An 18632-nucleotide genomic window follows, 5' to 3' on the forward strand; every position below is an offset into this window, starting at 1 on the left:
AGAAATATAAAACAATTATGGGTTTTGGAAGAAAGGAAGCGAAAAACAAGAGCAAAAATGAAAATTGGTTGTGGAGAAAAGGGATTATGGATGCAAAAATTTAAGTTTAAAAACTGCCAATGTTTTTTTACAAATTTTTTGTGTATTTCAGTTTTTTTTTTTTTTAATAAACTCAAAACATTTGTGTTGAGTATAAAAAAGCACTGTGGGCATGAGAATTTCTATAGATCCCATCCACTTTGCTGGAACTGTAAGGCTATGTTTTCACAATGAGCTTTTGGGGAGTTTTTGATGTAGCAGATTTTTGAAAAAATAGGTGCAGAAATGGTGCAAGAAATCTGCAACATCAAAAACTCACCAAAAGTATTGAAAATATATAGCGTCACAAGCTCATCAAAAACTCATTGTGGGAATTTAACCTAAAACATCTTAGTTTTATATAAATGTTCCCTTTAAAAATATATTTTTTATTGATCAAATGTTAAAAACAAACACCAACAAACACCAACATAACATATATATATAAAAAAGAGGGCTAAGTATTGTCTTCTGATACATCAACACAATGCTGTCACTATCAGTGCCCTAAATGCATTCCCTGCTCTCGATACTGCCTGAACGCAGAGGTTGGAACCATTACATATACCCAAGTAACGCCCCCACTCACCAGTGGCCGACCCTATTGAATTCTGTCTAGTCTACGATAAAAGGGTCCCTTATAACATATGTTTGCCAGGCAATTAAAGGGGTTATCAACTACTTGGACAATCCCTTTTTGATCTAAATATTTGGCCCCAATAAAATAAAACAGCCTATTCTCACCTCCCTTGCTGGCGCTGTGCCCGTGGTGCTGACACTCGCTCTCCCTGGGGCTCTCGTGCGGTTGTTGTGACAGATGATGCCCAATCAGCGCTGGTGTCACTGTCTTCCCCTTCGGACAAATTGAACATGAGGAAGAGGAAGCCAGGTCTGAAGCTGATCTGACGTCCATTTCATGTTCAATTCGACAAGATGCGGGGGCAGTGACGCCAGCGCTGATTGGGCGCTGGGCACCACGTGTCACAACAACCGCATGGGAGCCCCAGGACTGTGAGTGCCGACACCGCAGGACCGGCGCCAGCATGGTAGGTAAGTATAGGCTTTTTTATTTATCGGGGCCAAGCGTGGGGTATGAGAAGAAGTTGTTCAAGAAGTAGACAACCTCTTTAAGGATCATCAGGCAATAAACTGCAATATATGCAATATGTGTTCCAATGTACAAAACCATGAATATATACTGTATATAATCACTGCACAGAGATACAAGCACTTCTCAGATATGGCAGATATTATATGTTTATGTTTTATGTTGGTGTTTATATTTTTAAGGGGATATTTATGTAAAACTATTCATGACCCTCACATATATTCGATTTTGATCCTATTACTCTTTTGCGGCCAGGCGAGTCTTTTGCAGGTGACAGTGGTATTTACAATGTTCTGTAAAAGATCTGCCGGCACAAGACTTACTGTGCGTTTTTTCTTTTCTTTTTTTTTTTACGAGCTTCAGGTGTACTTATCTCCTTGATGTTAGCATCTAATCAGTCGTAATCAGCTGTAATTAACTCAGAAATGTATGTGGTTATAAAACCCCTTTAAAGGTCGCTGCCATTGGGAAAAAAAGTCATCGGCTGCTTCAAAGACAAGACTTCTGTTGTATTTTATTTGGATACTGAAACTTCCAGGGAAATACTGCTTGAATCCTTAGATCAGTGTGAACACTTGTTTATTAGTCACGCTGATCTAAGCATAAGGATTTAAGCAGGTGGAGACTGGTTGTTGTCAAGAAAGCGCAAAATAAGAGCGTTAAGATGCAATCTTGAGAACAATCTGGATAGGTGGTCAGAAAAAATATGTTTTTGTGAATGTCTGAATAACAAAAATATTACCATGATGGAGGTCACACAGTGTCCATGGTGACTCCATTGGCTTCATTAAAGTAAATCCCTTCTTTGGGGTTCCCATCAGAATAACATTTTTGGGGGTTCCAACAGAAACCGGGACATAGTGCTCCATAGAGAGCACTGTATTAATGTGAACATAGCCTTAGACTTATTCAGGCTCCTTGAATGTGGCCTTTTTATAATATCTATAATGTCTTTGGTTGAACTGCTGTAGCACCAAGTCTAAAACATGGCACTATAAGGGTGCGTTCCCCAGGTTTTATGATGCAGAGAATAAATACAAAGCCAGCGCGAATAATAACTGGAGTATACATATAAAGGAAAGACTAAGACTTATATTTCTGAGTCCACTCTTGGCCTTAGATATAAAGAAAACTGATTACTTGCTTCAAAAAATGTAATTAAACACCTTGTTAGGATCCCTGAGCTTCCCAGATTCTGTCTATTTTTATCCGTCTTGCGCAGCTTTGCTCCCTTGCAAAGATATTCACATTTGTTACTTTTGGAGCGCAGTATTTGAAATCTCTGCTGGTAGCTCATCTGGGTGTTTCCTCGTCTCTCAGGATGTGCGCTTGTTCCCTTTCCTCCCAGACACACCCAAACACCGCTTGGCAGCTGATCAAGCAGTGTGTCAGTCTCAGATGCAGCTTAGCTGTGATTAGCAGCATATGGGAGTAGGGGAGAAGGTGCACGCCGCTAGAGAAGACTCTGAAGAAACGCCCAGTTGAAATACAAGCAGAGATTTCACATACTATGCTCCAAAAAAAATGAATGTGAATATCTCTGCAATGGAGCGGCGCAGCGAAAAATGGAAAAAAGTTGTAAAATCAAGGGAGCCCAGGGAGTTTTACAAGCTATTTAGCTCAATATTTTGAGCAAGTGACAGGCCCTCTTTAAAAAATTGTAATATACTCTTACAGTTGGGTGAATAAAGCCTATGGCTATTTTCACACATTTGTGTTTTGGATCTTTCTTGATCTGAAACTTGACAGCCTCATAGGCTTATATGAAGCCATCAAATTTGGATCAGGAGACCCACCCTATAAAATCCTATGGAGATATGTTTGGTTCACTGAAATATATGGTTGTGCATTATCAGAGGTGTTGTGAAGCTCTTAGATAGTAAGTGTATGTGCGAATCCCTGCAGGAAGTAAGATTAGTGCTGTTGGGCTGCCACACCTTCCTCAGCACTCTCATCACAGTGGTCTTCTGTCTTACAATGACTTACAGGTCACAGCAGTGTCAGTGGGCTTAGCTCCTCCACACTGTGCTGCTAGCTCTAATAGGAAGCTAGAAGTCCACTGCTCCATTCTGACATGTGTCTTGTTGGTTTGTCTGCTGTACCTGACCCAATCACTATACAGGAATATGTGTTTTATAGAACTACAGATAACCTCTACTACATTACCTATACTCAGAGAGTTAAAACTGTGTTAGATGTGGTGTTACATAGGACTGCAGGTAGCATCTACATTATCTGTACCCAGAGAGTTATCACTCTGTGTTACCTGTGGTGCTACATAGGACTGCAGGTAACATCTACTACATTATACAGTATGGACCAAAAGTTTGGACACACCTTCTCATTTAAAGACTTTTCTGTATTTTCATGACTATGACAATTGTACATGTCTTATGTTCTAGGTTCTTCAAAGTAGCCTCCTTTTGCTTTGATGACTGCTTTGCACACTCTTGGCATTCTCTTGATGAGCTTCAAGAGGTAGTCACCGGAAATGGTCTTCCAACAATCTTGAAGGAGTTCCCAGAGATGCTTAGCACTTGTTGGTCCTTTTGCCTTCACTCTGCAGTCCAGCTCACCCCAAATCATCTCGATTGGGCTCAGGCCTGGTGACTGTGGAGGCCAGGTCATCTGGCATAGCACCCCATCACTCTCCTTCTTGGTCAAACAGCCCTTACACAGCCTGGAGGTGTGTTTGGGGTCATTGTCCTGTTGAAAAATAAATGATGGTCCAACTAAACGCAAACCGGATGGAATAGCATGCCACTACAAGATGCTGTGGTAGCCATGCTGGTTCAGTATGCCTTCAATTTTGAATTAATCCCCAACAGTGTCACCAGCAAAGCACCCCCACACCATCACACCTCCTCCTCCATGCTTCACGGTGGGAACCAGGCATGTAGAGTCCATCCGTTCACCTTTTCTGCGTCGCACAAAGACACAGTGGTTGGAACCAAAGATCTCAAATTTGGACTCATCAGACCAAAGCACAGATTTCCACTGGTCTAATGTCCATTCCTTGTGTTCTTTAGCCCAAACAAGTCTCTTCTGCTTGTTGCCTGTCCTTAGCAGTGGTTTCCTAGCAGCTATTTTACCATGAAGGTCTGCTGCACAAAGTCTCCTCTTAACAGTTGTTGAAGAGATGTGTCTGCTGCTAGAACTCTGTGTGGCATTGACCTGGCCTCTAATCTGAGCTGATGTTAACCTGCGATTTCTGAGGCTGGTGACTCGGATAAACTTATCCTCAGAAGCAGAGGTGACTCTTGGTCTTCCTTTCCTGGTGCGGTTCTCATGTGAGCCAGTTTCTTTGTAGCGCTTGATGGTTTTTGCAACTGCACTTGGGGACACATTCAAAGTTTTCCCAATTTTTCACACTGACTGACCTTCATTTCTTAAAGTAATGATGGCCACTCGTTTTTCTTTACTTAGCTGCTTTTTTCTTGCCATAATACAAATTCTAACAGTCTATTCAGTAGGACTATCAGCTGTGTATCCACCAGACTTCTGCACAACACAACTGATGGTCCCAACCCCATTTATAAGGCAAGAAATCCCACTTATTAAACCTGACAGTGCACACCTATGAAGTGAAAACCATTTCCGGTGACTACCTCTTGAAGCTCATCAAGAGAATGCCAAGAGTGTGCAAAGCAGTCATCAAAGCAAAAGGTGGCTACTTTAAAGAACCTACAATATAAGACATATTTTCAGTTGTTTCACACTTTTTTTGTTAAGTATATAATTCTACATGTGTTAATTTATAGTTTTGATGCCTTCAGTGTGAAAGTACAATTTTCATAGTTATGAAAATACAGAAAAATCTTTAAATGAGAAGGTGTGTCCAAACTTTTGGTCTGTACTGTATGTACCCAGAGAGTTATCACTGTGTGTTATCTGTGGGGTTTACTCCTCACATAGCTGCTAGTTAATTGTTATATTGTGCAGGACATAATATATGTTGACTTTTTTGCACCGCAGACTTCACAGGAACAGGTGTCTAAATGAGAAACCAGAATTTGTTCAAAATGATCATACCTGATCAGCTGCCATCTGTGCAGCAGTTGGATGGATTGATGGATGCAGGGTCGGACTGGGGTGTCTGCGGCCCACAGGGGGAATTGATCCTAGGGACCCACCCTACAGCTATGTGCAAATACCTGTTAGCCATTATTCCTGTTATAGTGGAGCATTGACTGTAAAACACTGGCAGCTCCTGCACATCTACTGTGCGCCACCATAACTGAGATGTACAATTACGGTAGTTTGCATTAAAGGGCTTCTTTGATGAAAACAAGTTATCATCGATCCACAGGTTAGGTAGGGGATATCCTATTGATCGGTGGAATCCGACCATTGGAAACCGCACATATTGGAAGAATGGGGAACTTTTATTCCTGACAGAACACTTTTATCCCCTTTATAAAATGCAGCGGCAGGTGGGATGTCTGACCGCAGCTCCATTCATCCACTTTGGGGATTACAGAAAAAGCCAAGTGCAGTGCTCGCAGCCACTGAGGGAATGAATGGATCAGTGGATGAGTCGACCATGCCGCTTCATACTAATGGGGATTAATGTTGCACATTTGGCCAATCGGTGCAGGTCCCAGCAGTCAGACCCCCTCCAATTAATAACTTATCAGTTATCCAAAGGCTACGTTCACACGTTCATTAATTGTTCAGTATTTTAACACAGTATTTGTAAGCCAAAACCAGGAGTGGAACAATCAGAGGAAAAGTATAATAGAAACACGTCACCACTTCTGCATTATTCACTCACTGATGTAAAATACTTACCAAATAGTGAACGTGTACAGAACTCCTGTGTATAATGTCACTGGTGATCTCTGTATTGCCTGTACACTGACTCTATATACAGAGCTCTTGTGTATAATGTCATTAGTGATCACTGTATTACCTGTACACTGACACGATATACAGAGCTCCTGTGTATAATATCACTGGTGATTACTGTATTACCTGTACACTGACACTATATACAGAGCTCTTGTGTATAATGTCATTAGTGATCACTGTATTACCTGTACACTGACACGATATACAGAGCTCCTGTGTATAATGTCACTGGTGATCTCTGTATTACCTGTACACTGACGCTATATACAGAGCTCTTGTGTATAATGTCACTGGTGATCTCTGTATTACCTGTACACTGACACTATATACAGAACTCCTGTGTATAATGTCAGTGGTGATCACTGTATTACCTGTACACTATACAATATATACAGAGCTCCTGTGTATAATGTCACTGGTGATCTCTATATTACCTGTACACTGACACTATATACAGAGCTCCTGTGTATAATGTCAGTGGTGATCACTGTATTACCTGTACGCTGACACTATATACAGAGCTCTTGCGTATAATGTCATTAGTGATCACTGTATTACCTGTACACTGACACGATATACAGAGCTCCTGTGTATAATGTCACTGGTGATCTCTGTATTACCTGTACACTGACGCTATATACAGAGCTCTTGTGTATAATGTCACTGGTGATCTCTGTATTACCTGTACACTGACACTATATACAGAGCTCCTGTGTATAATGTCAGTGGTGATCACTGTATTACCTGTACACTATACAATATATACAGAGTTCCTGTGTATAATGTCACTGGTGATCTCTGTATTACCTGTACACTGACACTATATAGAGAGCTCCTGTGTATAATGTCAGTGGTGATCACTGTATTACCTGTACGCTGACACTATATACAGAGCTCTTGTGTATAATGTCACTGGTGATCACTGTATTACCTGTACGCTGACACTATATACAGAGCTCTTGTGTATAATGTCATTAGTGATCACTGTATTACCTGTATGCTGACACTATATACAGAGCTCCTGTGTATAATGTCACTGGTGGTAACTGTATTACCTGTAGACTAACACTATATACAGAGCTCCTCCGTATAATGTCACTGGTGATCCCTGCATTACCTGTACACAGACAATATATACAGAGTTCCTGTGTATAATGTCACTGGTGATCTCTATTACCTGTACACTGACACTATATACAGAGCTCCTGTGTATAATGTCAGTGGTGATCACTGTATTACCTGTACACTATACAATATATACAGAGCTCCTGTGTATAATGTCACTGGTGATCTCTGTATTACCTGTACACTGACACTATATACAGAGCTTCTGTGTATAATGTCAGTGGTGATCACTGTATTTCCTGTGCACTGACGCTATATACAGAGCTCCTGTGTGTAATGTCACTGGTGATCACAGTATTACCTGTACACTGACGCTATACTTCGAGCTTCTGCATATAATATCGTTGGTGATCACTGTATTACCTGTACACTTACACTATACACAGAGCTCCTGTATATAAAGTATACAGGTAATACAGTGATCACAGTGACATTATACATAGGAGCTCTTTAAATAGTGCATAGGGTGCGCCTATGTGTAATACAGTGACTCAACAGTGATGTCTCTAGTTGAAGTTATTCATTGTTACTTCTCTTCTTCATCTGGTGCAGACCACTATCACTTCTTCCAGCCAGGACTCATCTCTGCAGAAAATAAGAGAGTAATTATGTCCTTCATCCTGGGGCCAAATGTTCCTCCATACCGGAACCCTATGTTCCTCCATCTGGGGCCCCTATGTCACCCAATCCTGGGCTTCTAAGATGCCCCATCCTGGGCCCCTATGTTCACTCGTCCCGGGCCACTATATTCCTGCATCCTGGGCCCCTATGTCCACCATTCTGGGCCTCTATACTGCCCCATCCTGAGCCCCTATGTCCACTACCCTGCTCACTCACAGAGGGAAAAAGAATCTTCTCACCTTCCTGCGCTCCTCCAGTATCCTCTTGCGGCTTCATTTCTGGCGCGGTTGTTAAAGTGGCCGCCGACCCATCAGAGGCCACGCACTGACACCAGTGTGCAGGGCACAGCAGTGACATTGAAAGGCTGTTAGCCTATCAATGGCCATGCACGTCAGCGTGCATCCTCTGATAGCAGTAACATTATATGGCCATCAGCCTATGCGCCCGGCTCATAGCAGTAACGTTCAATGGCCGATGGCGTATCAGAGGCCACATGCTGATATGCGCTGCTTTTGATTGGCCAGCTTATCGTCACTACTATGCACCATGTGCTGAAACGCGCAGCCTCTGATAGGCCTGTGGTTGTTCTAACAACCGCAGTTAGGCTGTGTGCCCACTATGCATTTTTTAAGCGTTTCAGCAGCGGCAATTCCGCTGCAGAAATGCTTAAAAAATGCTTGGTAGAAGGTCTGCCATGTTCCCCAATTGTCCGCAGCACTACCAATTATTTTGCGTAATCGCAGCGTTTTTGCCGCCATTGACTCGCATTGAATCGCGTAATATCCGCATGACTATGTGCACATGCGGATATTAAGCGATTCAGTGTGCAGATGGTACCCGGGTCTGGAGAAGAGGAGACTCTCCTCCAGACCCGGGTACCATAGTACCTGTAAAAAAAAAGAATTTAAAATAAAAAAAATACATTATACTCACCTTCTGATGGCCCCCGGTCTCCGTTACGGTGCGTCCTGGCTTTCCGGCGGCTCGCGATGGTCTAAAAGGACCTTCCATGACGTAATTTAGTCATGTGACAGGTCACGCGACCGCTGACGTCGGTGGTCGTGTGACCTGTCACTTGACTAAATGACGTCATGGAAGGTCCTTTTAGACCACCGTGAGCCACCCAACACACCGGATGCACCGGAGGAGACCGGGGGCCATCGGAAGGTGAGTATAATGTTTATTTTTTATTTTTTACCATTCTTTTACTATAACTTGGTCACACTATATAAATCTATGCCGGTTGCATGGATTTATATAGTGTGACCAAGTTGTCAAGCACTTTCCAAGTGATGCTAAAATTGCTTGGAAAGCGCTTGACAACCCACATGCGAAATCGCATGTGAAAAACGCTTCACTTCCGCTTGTCCCTGGCAGGAAAAATGCATGTAAAATCCACATGCGTTTTTTCTGCCAGGGAGATGCAGAAACGCTCAGGAAAAATCCGGAGCATTTCTGCATCGTGGGCACATAGCCTTACCTTACCTGTATATCCATCTAGAGAGCCCACCTGAGGATCATCCAGTGTCCCGTTGAGCCAGTCTGACGCTGGATGGATGTTGCAGATATGCTGCAGTCATTTTTAAAGTCTTTATAGTTTAAAGCATAATTTCCAACTTTTAAAGAGATGGCCTTGGGGAGCGGTGCAGAAAGTTTCTGTCTGATTCCACCCTCCCTCATTGTGTGTTTAGGCGCGGGATGCTCCATTTCTTGATGGATAATCCATTTCATGATAGATAATCCTTGTATCTTGTACAAGAAACCTTCTAGACTGCAGAGACCAACATTTTTAACCTAACAAATGTGGCCCTCCGGCTGACCTTGACCTAATAACACACAACACAAATGAACTCTTTTGTTGGATGAGGTCGGCCATAGCTCTTAATTAAAATCCAACCATGAAACCAGTTAACGTATCATGTAAATTATAACTATAGTTGAAGCAAATATGCCAGTCGCTGGACTCCTGGTGAGCAAATCTGCCTTCCAGTTCACCACTTCACTTCCAGAGTAACCGTCAACCGCCAAGGAGGAGTACGTGTACCCCTACACGGACCTCTGACCCTCACCCAGAGATATCACCTCTAGAACATCTTCCAAGCATCAGAGAAATAGTGTAAGCCAATTTTGGTTTAAGAACTCTATTGTGCCTCTTGAGACCCGGCTGCTTCAGTCAGTGAACCCTTCCCTAAATCGTGTGGTGCCATTCAGAACCGCTACTTTCTGGGAAGAAATACAATTTTACTGTCTCCTCTTATTTTTATTCTGGGAGCCTTCTGGACACTTTGTCATGTATGGTTTTTGATAAGTATTATAAAATGTAAAGATGTTCTCTCAAAATAAAATGATAAAAACCTGATTTAGTACAGACTAAAAATCTGAAAACCATGTTTTAATCTTTGACATTTTCACTGAGATACAATCAATGGAATTTACCGTCCGAAAGTATTAGGATGGGTTCAAACAGGACTTTCTACAAAAACGCCTACAAAACTATCTGCGGTGATCTAAAGTTGTTTTATGTTGTTTTGTTGTATTTGTGAAATGATGTGACTTTTTATACTTCTTTGAACTTTATGGCATATTAAAAGTTATAGTAATCTTTACATAGATAAAAAATAACATCCCCGTCACACTTATAGCGTACTGCACTGAAAAATAAAAAGAATGACGCAAATAAGAAACTATTTTTCTAGAAATATCAATTGGTTTCTTTGGATTAACAGCAAACATCCAACTCATTGTTCTTGGCTTTAAAAAATACAAAAACAGGATTTTTAAAACACAAACTAACATGATGGTGTGGTGGGGTCCTGGGATCAAATCCCACCAAGGACAACATCTTCAAGCAGTTTGTATGTTCTCCCTGTGTTTGTGTGGGTTTCCTTGGGGTTCTTCGGTTTTCTCCCACACTCCAAAGACATACTGATAGGGAATGTAGATTGTGAGCCCCGATGGGCACAGTGATGCTGGTGTCTGTAAAATGCAGTGGAATATGATGGCCCTATGTACGCAAGCATTACTGGGTTTCTAATGATTACATTTCTGATTTCTGCATAGCTGGCTATATCTAAGCCAGGTGTACATTTCTCTATATAGTGATATGAATACAACAATGCTTTTGACAGAAGAAGGTACATGATGTGACCATTGGAGTGTCTCAAAAATGTATCCTATAAGGGTTTGCACACGATGAAGTGTGATACATGTCTGCTTGTTTCATCGCCCACGATCACTAGAACGGTTGTCCCAAACCTACCATTTCTCCTGATTGTACAACCACAGTGAAAAGAATATTGAATGGAGTGGCATTGTTCCGAACACTGGTGTCATGGTCATGCTCAACTCAATGTCTATGAGGCTGACAATAAGGGGTCTTCTGGGCTTGAGGTCACTACCTGGCTGCGGATTAGCCAGTAATGACGGTGTCATTATGCACTCTATCAGGATTACCCTCAATCTCCACATCATTAGATCGCCAGTATACAAAACACATGTGCCGACTATATTCTTATGTGCTTCTATTAGTGCTCTATTGAGAGAATCGGATGAGAATCTAGTCAGTGAGATTTTCTGTGTTCAGTCTACTTTTGGGGCACAAGTTAAATAGAAGAATTGCCCAAAGTAACCAAGACGCGTACATTTCTCTCTTCTTGAGAAAGTAAGGAGATTTGTGCAGAGCTGAACTTGTTCGTAGCTGATAACTTTAGTGTTACTTTTTGGTGACATTTCAAGTCAGAAGAATGGAGTTGATTGTAAAGATGTCTCTCTATATATATATCCAAGCTCTGTGGGAGAGAGTCAAAGCCAAGTGTTGTTCTGAAGGATTTGATTCCATAAAGTGTATTTAAAAAGCTTAGGTTATGTACCTCCCATAGAGCACCAATGATTTTCTATTCTTTACATTTGCATGTAGGCCATAAAGAACACTCAAAGGCTGAGATAGATTATACTGATCCGAAACGCGGCAGAAGATATCGACACACTGAATATCCACGGTTATGTCACAGTCATTAAATAGATAAACTTCAAGAAGTTACAGAAGTCTAAACTCATTGAACCTTAGCACTTCAGATACTTACATTCTACAAAGTACCATTAATTATTAATATTCTCACAGTGATTCAGTAGATGGACTCTTGGGTTGAGAAAAGGAAACCTTTTTGGGGTATCATGCATTATATTTGTACCTATACCGGATCCTTCATCATCTCCCATTTCTCAGCTGAACTTGATGGACCATATAGTTAGGTATTTATTATTGTATATTATTTCACGTGTCACCCATGACCTATGTCAAATAATTTGTGTAGAAGTGGATTAAAATACCAAAACTCTTGGACAGAGTCAAATAATCCTAAATAAACTCTTTAAAAACTGTTTAAACAGGTTTTCTCTGCTTACTATAATGGCTTTGTGAGAAAAAGTATACTTATATGATTTTATTATCAAGGATTATCAAGCCATCAAGAATAACAAAAAATAGCTCAGTAATGTGTAAATAATAAAATAAAGAATTCAAATGTAAGAGAATCATTCTGGCACCACGCTGTTTTTTCAAAGGATCAATCACCAGGACATAATTCAGACTGTGTGCTTCAAGACTTAAACGGTGGTGCACATCCAAGAAATATTTCAATCACAAGCAAGAATAGAATTCTATTCTTGCTTGTGAATAAAATAAAGAATACTCATCTTACTGATCCCCTGTCACTATCATACCCAGACTTCCCCGGTCTAATGCTGGTCCCTATCATAGCAAGACTTCCCCAGTCCAATGCTGGTCCCTATCAAACCGAGACTTCCCTGGTCCAATGCTGGTCCCTATCATACCGAGACTTTCCTGGTTCAATGCTGGTCCCTATCATACCGAGACTTCCCCGGTCCAATGCTGGTCCCTATCATACCGAGACTTCCCCTTTCCAATTCTGGTATCTATCATTTCGAGACTTCCTAGGTCCAATGCTGGTCCCTATCATACCGAGACTTCCCCGGTCCAATGCTGGTCCCTATCATACCGAGACTTCCCCGGTCCAATGCTGGTCCCTATCATACCGAGACTTCCCCGGTCCAATGCTGGTCCCTATCATACCGAGACTTCCCCGGTCCCATGCTCGTCCTTATCATATTGAGATTTCCCCGGTCCAATGCTGGTCCCTATCATATCGGGACTTCCCCGGTCCAATGCTGGTCCCTAACATACTGAGACTTCCCCGGTGCAATGCTGGTCCCTATCATACCGAGACTTCCCCTGTCCAATGCTGGTCCATATCATACTGAGACTTCCCCGGTCCAATGCTGATATCTATCATATCGAGACTTCCTCGGTCCAATGCTGGTCCCTATCTTATCGAGACTTCCCAAGCCCAATGCTGATCCCTATCATATCGAGACGTCCCAGGTCCAATGCTGGTCCCTATCATACCGAGACTTCCCCGGTCCAATGCTGATCGCTATCATACTGAAACTTCCCCGATCCAATGCTGGTCCCTATCATATCGAGACTTCTCCGGTCCAATGCTTGTCGCTATCATACCGAGACTTCCCCGGTCCAATGCTGGTCCCTATCATATCGAGACTTCCCCGGTCCAATGCTGGTTGCTATCATACCGAAACTTCCCCGGTCCAATGCTGGTCCCTATCATACTGAGACTTCCCCGGTCCAATGCTGGTCCCTATCATACCGAGACTTCCCAGGTCCAATGCTGGTCCCTATCATACCTAGACTTCCCAGGTCCAATGCTGGTCCCTATCATACCGAGACTTCCCTGGTCCATTTCTGGTCCCTATCATACCGAGACTTCTCAGGTACAATGCTGGTCCCTATCAATCCGAGACTTCTCAGGTCCAATGCTGGTCCCTATCATACCGAGACTTCCCCAGTCCAATGCTGGTCCCTATCATACCGAGACTTCCCCGGTCCAATGCTAGTCCCTATCATACCGAGACTTCCCTGGTCTAATGCTGGTCCCTATCATACCGAGACTTCCCAGGTCCAATTCTGGTCCCTATCATACCGAGACTTCCCCGGTCCAATGCTGGTCCCTATTATACCGAGACTTCTCAGGTCCAATGCTGGTCCCTATCATACCGAACTTCCCCGGTCCAATGCTGGTCCCTATCATACCGAGACTTCCCCGGTCCAATGCTGGTCCCTATCATACCGAGACTTCCCCGGTCCCATGCTCGTCCTTATCATATTGAGATTTCCCCGGTCCAATGCTGGTCCCTATCATATCGGGACTTCCCCGGTCTAATGCTGGTCCCTAACATACCGAGACTTCCCCGGTGCAATGCTGGTCCCTATCATACCGAGACTTCCCCGGTCCAATGCTGGTCCCTATCATATTGAGACTTCCCAGGTCCAATGCTGGTCCCTGTCATATCGGGACTTCCTTGGTCCAATGCTGGTCTCTGTCATACCGAGACTTCCCCTGTCCAATGCTGGTCCATATCATACCGAGACTTCTCTGGTCCAATGCTGGTCCCTATCATATTGAGATTTCCCCGGTCCAATGCTGGTCCCTATCATATCGGAACTTCCCTGGTCCAATGCTGGTCCCTATACTTCTATCTGGACAGATTTGTGACTGCATTGGCCAATCACTATTGTTTGCCCATATGGAAGTAACTACAGAGCCTTTCGGGAGAGGGGGGGGGGGCAATGTGACCACCGCACCAAACAGGTGGAGCTGGAATTGGTGGAACGGGAGCAATGAGGGTGGTAAGGGGATTACTACTTCCTTAGTTAATTGTGTACCATTCAGAGCATTTTGCAAAAAATAAAAATAATTGCTTAGGCTTTCTACCGTACTGACAAACCGGACTTAAAGGGGTTGTGCCTTTTTCAGACAATGTTTTGCCCTGGTTGTAGTTTGTTAAAAAAAAATACAGCAAATTTTCTGTACTCACCTTCCCCAGGTCTCCTGGCATCTGGCATTGGCTGCGGTGCTGAAGTCACATCGACAGCAGAGCAGCCAATCATTGAGCTCCGTTTCTCTGCCCCTGTAGATGGAGCACCACCTTCACTCCTTCAGAACCACTGAGCTCACTGGTTGACATGACATCAGAGCTATAGCCAATGCCACACATCAGGAGCAGTGGTGGAGACTCACCTGTGGACCTGGGGAAGGTGAGCACAGCGTGGTTTGTTGTTTTTAACAAAATGCAGCTGGAGTAAACCTTTTCTGACAATCCCTTTAAATCACCATAGTACCCTATGAACCTCTAATTTGAATTCAGTATATCCATGGGAGGTCCAGGCTTTTCCTCTGTAAAATGTGTCTGTATAATGACCATCTGAAAGTGGTGTAAGTTTGTCTTAATGGTTCATCAGTATAATTAAATTAAATTGTAGTTGCGAAAGTAAAGAAATCGAGATTCTGAAGAGTTATTTTGTATTTTTCTGAATTATGGAACATTTCTTGAAGTGCAGAGAATGCAGTTTTCTCTTATTTCATGCTGATTCCCATAGGCAAACATTATAAAGTGCACTGGGGTTTCTGCCCCGACAGTGCAGGGGAAAAGGGTCTCAGCATGGATTTTGGTACTGTGATTTTCTGGATGGATGATAAATACATGCGCTGTATGATCCGCACACCAATCCTTCCATCATATTACTGCCAAGACAATAAGTGCAGCTCCAGGAAGCTGCAGAGCCTGGGATCTAAGCATTCTGTCTTTTAACCTGCTGACCCCTGTGCTGTCTGTGGGTCTTTAAGATAAGCAATCCAGTAATGGAGACATCCATAGGGAGAGCTGCTGGGATGTTTGCAGTTATGGACTTAATTAGTCTCCGAGGGATTTTTTAACCCTTCACTCTCGGCTGAGTGCAGAAAAACATAAAAGCATAAAGCTGCAGCATGAAGGCATTATATGGTTAATTGGTCACAAGATGGATTTATCTTTCTCATATATTCCTGTAGGCATTGTCTTGTATATAAATCAGGTATACTTTAGTTGTAGGTGATATTTATTGTATTACAGCGATTTTATTCTATAAAAAATCCAATATAAGTTTTCCTCAACAACTGCAAGGGCCATAGAGTGTGTGTATCATTTATTACAGGCTGAGAATATTGAAATGGTTCCTGTATTTCAGGAAACTTAATCTCACTCGATATCTAATATATATAATCGTCTTATCCCGTCTGTCTGTCTGTCCTTCTGTCCAGGAAATCCCGCGTCGCTGATTGGTCCGGCCGCGGCCAATCAGCTACGCGGGATTTCGGAAAAAGATGGCGGCCGTTAGCGGCTCATCTGCTGCACAGAGGTCAGCGGCGATGCAGTCGGGAGATGACCGGCTCTAGCCGCCGACTTTCGGGATACTTCTGCTGCGAGCAGTCGCTCATCTCCCGGCTACTCGCAGCGGAAGTACCCGCACCCGCAGCGCGGCTCCCCGGTCCTCACTAATACGATTCGCTGATTGGTTGCGGACGCCGGCCGCGACCAATCAGCGATATTGGCGCCAAATTTAAACACCGCTCTGCTCATTGGTCGTGACCGCCGGCCGCGACCAATCAGCGATTTTGGCGCCAAATTTAAACACGCTCTCCGGTCCTCAGTAACAGAGTTCGCTGATTGGTCGCGGACGCTGGCTGCGACCAATCAGCGATATTGGCGCCAAATTTAAACACCGCTCGGCTGATTGCGCCTGGTCGGCCGCATACATATTCTAGAATACCCAATGCGTTTGAATCGGGCCACCATCTAGTACTATATAATGTGCTAAATAGCAATGCGCAAATCACTTTAAGAATTTCTGTATGTGGTCATTCTCCTGAAAAATGACTTCTGCTCATGCTCTCCTGTCTGGTAAACTACACCCAAAAATAATCGAGAAGCAGCCTTTCAGTATGGACCAAGCAAGGCATTAGACAATAATTGGAGCAATGAATGCTGGGAGCGGTGGTGGTGTTCCAGCACTTATAGTGCTATCAGAGTACCGCTCATTCAAAAAGAGTGAATGACATGATACAGTGCATGAGAATCAGGATAGTTCCTGTATATTTTAGATGGATATATGCACCAAAATCACTTTTAACTTGTGGGAGATGACTGTGCTTTATACAGGACACGTGGACAGGTACAGTTTAATACTATTCTATCTGCTTTGTCAGCACCTTTCAAAATATAGTTTGTCATCTTCCCCACACAGTGCAAACAGAGAAATGTTATATGATCTACTGTCTATTGTGTATATTCAAAAAAGGGAAATAGTTCAAAACCACAAATAGTAAGAAGGAAAGGGACTTCTCTGCTGTCAAACGTAAAGGGAATCTGTCAGCAGGTTTTTATTATGTAATGTGAGGGCAGCACGAGGTAGAGGCTGAGGCACTGATTTCAGGGATGTGTCACTTACTAGGCTGTTTGATTATGTTTCCATACAGTGAAAGTTTTATTAGCAGGAGATTATTAATGTTGGACTGGATGCCCATGTGCTCCTTGGTCAAATCACATCCCAGCTTACTGCCAATACAATATACACAGAACGCTGTGGTGTAGATGGGGTCAGCTTCTGAGCAATGCTACATCAACAGCAGAGAAAGGTCTGGTGACACATCACTGGAATCAGGGTCTATGTCCCTACATTATACTGTTCTCATGTTAGGTAGCAAAAACCTGGTGACCGATTCCCTTTAAATATTTTGCACACTTAGCTTCAATTGCCTTTACGGAAGCCATTTATAGAATGTAGATTAACCGTTGAGGTCCAGAATACTGCACTCTTTTATTTATATGTGGCTAACAGGTCCATGTACTGCAAAATTCACAAACGGGCGTATACAAGCCCACATGACCAGAGTATTTTTCAACCAAAAATATTTTATCGTTCACATACATAAAACAAAAATTTATTAAAACAACATAGTACTACTGAAAAAGAGGATCAAAACTACATACAACAATCCAATTGATATTAATTACATATGTATTATCATGGACATGATTATGATCCCCTAAAAAGTGACCCGCAGTGACGCACGCGCCGACCGGGACAGACGCTGTATGCGTTATGCACTCTCTGCATCACTACACACACCGGAGGTGCTACTTGAATGCCATCATGATTGGGCAATGTGCCCTATTTAAAGAAAATTCTCATTGCCCATAAACACGCCCCCTGACGAAGAAAGGGTGAAACGCGCGTTGGGGCGCGAGGACACTCACTCCAGACCCTCTACTGATATGTAAGTGCATGTATTTCTCTACAAGCTTTTGATCGCCTAGTTGAAATATTGTGACTAATAGATTATGTACTTTCTATGCCCACTCCAATGGCTTTCTAATTAGTGCTATTGGCATTTATATTTACAAAAAGAGAATAATACTCCCCCATAACCTTGACTCTGCACTTGTCACTTTGACAGACTGTTTATTGTAATATATTTGGAGATGACGGGACCAAGTAGATCAGTGGATTGTATTATTTTACAGAGCTATAATCACATTATCTACCAGGATTAAAAATACATGATCTATTGCACCTTGCACTCGACACTTTATAAATATTTTGGTCTTTGATCAATTTGGGGCAGCATAATCAGAATAGCTCTAATTGACATACAGTACAGACCAAAAGTTTGGACACACCTTCTCATTTAAAGATTTTTCTGTATTTTCATGACTATGAAAATTGTACATTCACACTGAAGGCATCAAAACTTTGAATTAACACATGTGGAATTATATACTTAACCAAAAAGTGTGAAACAACTGAAAATATGTCTTATATTCTAGGTTCTTCACAGTAGCCACCTTTTGCTTTGATGACTGCTTTGCACACTCTTGGCATTCTCTTGATGATCTTCAAGAGGTAGTCACCGGAAATGGTTTTCACTTCACAGGT

At 42.6% G+C, this 18632-nt stretch overlaps 1 protein-coding gene across 1 annotated transcript in view; it reads left to right on the plus strand.

Moving 5' to 3' along the window:
• GRIN2B (glutamate ionotropic receptor NMDA type subunit 2B) overlaps window positions 1–18632 on the plus strand; it is a 794048-nt gene that overhangs the window by 365179 nt on the left and 410237 nt on the right. The window lies entirely within an intron of this gene.

Source organism: Phyllobates terribilis, unplaced genomic scaffold (assembly GCF_046119375.1).
Source record: "Phyllobates terribilis strain yellow unplaced genomic scaffold, ASM4611937v1 Scaffold_8__6_contigs__length_399053987, whole genome shotgun sequence".
NCBI classification, from domain to species: Eukaryota; Metazoa; Chordata; class Amphibia; order Anura; family Dendrobatidae; genus Phyllobates; species Phyllobates terribilis.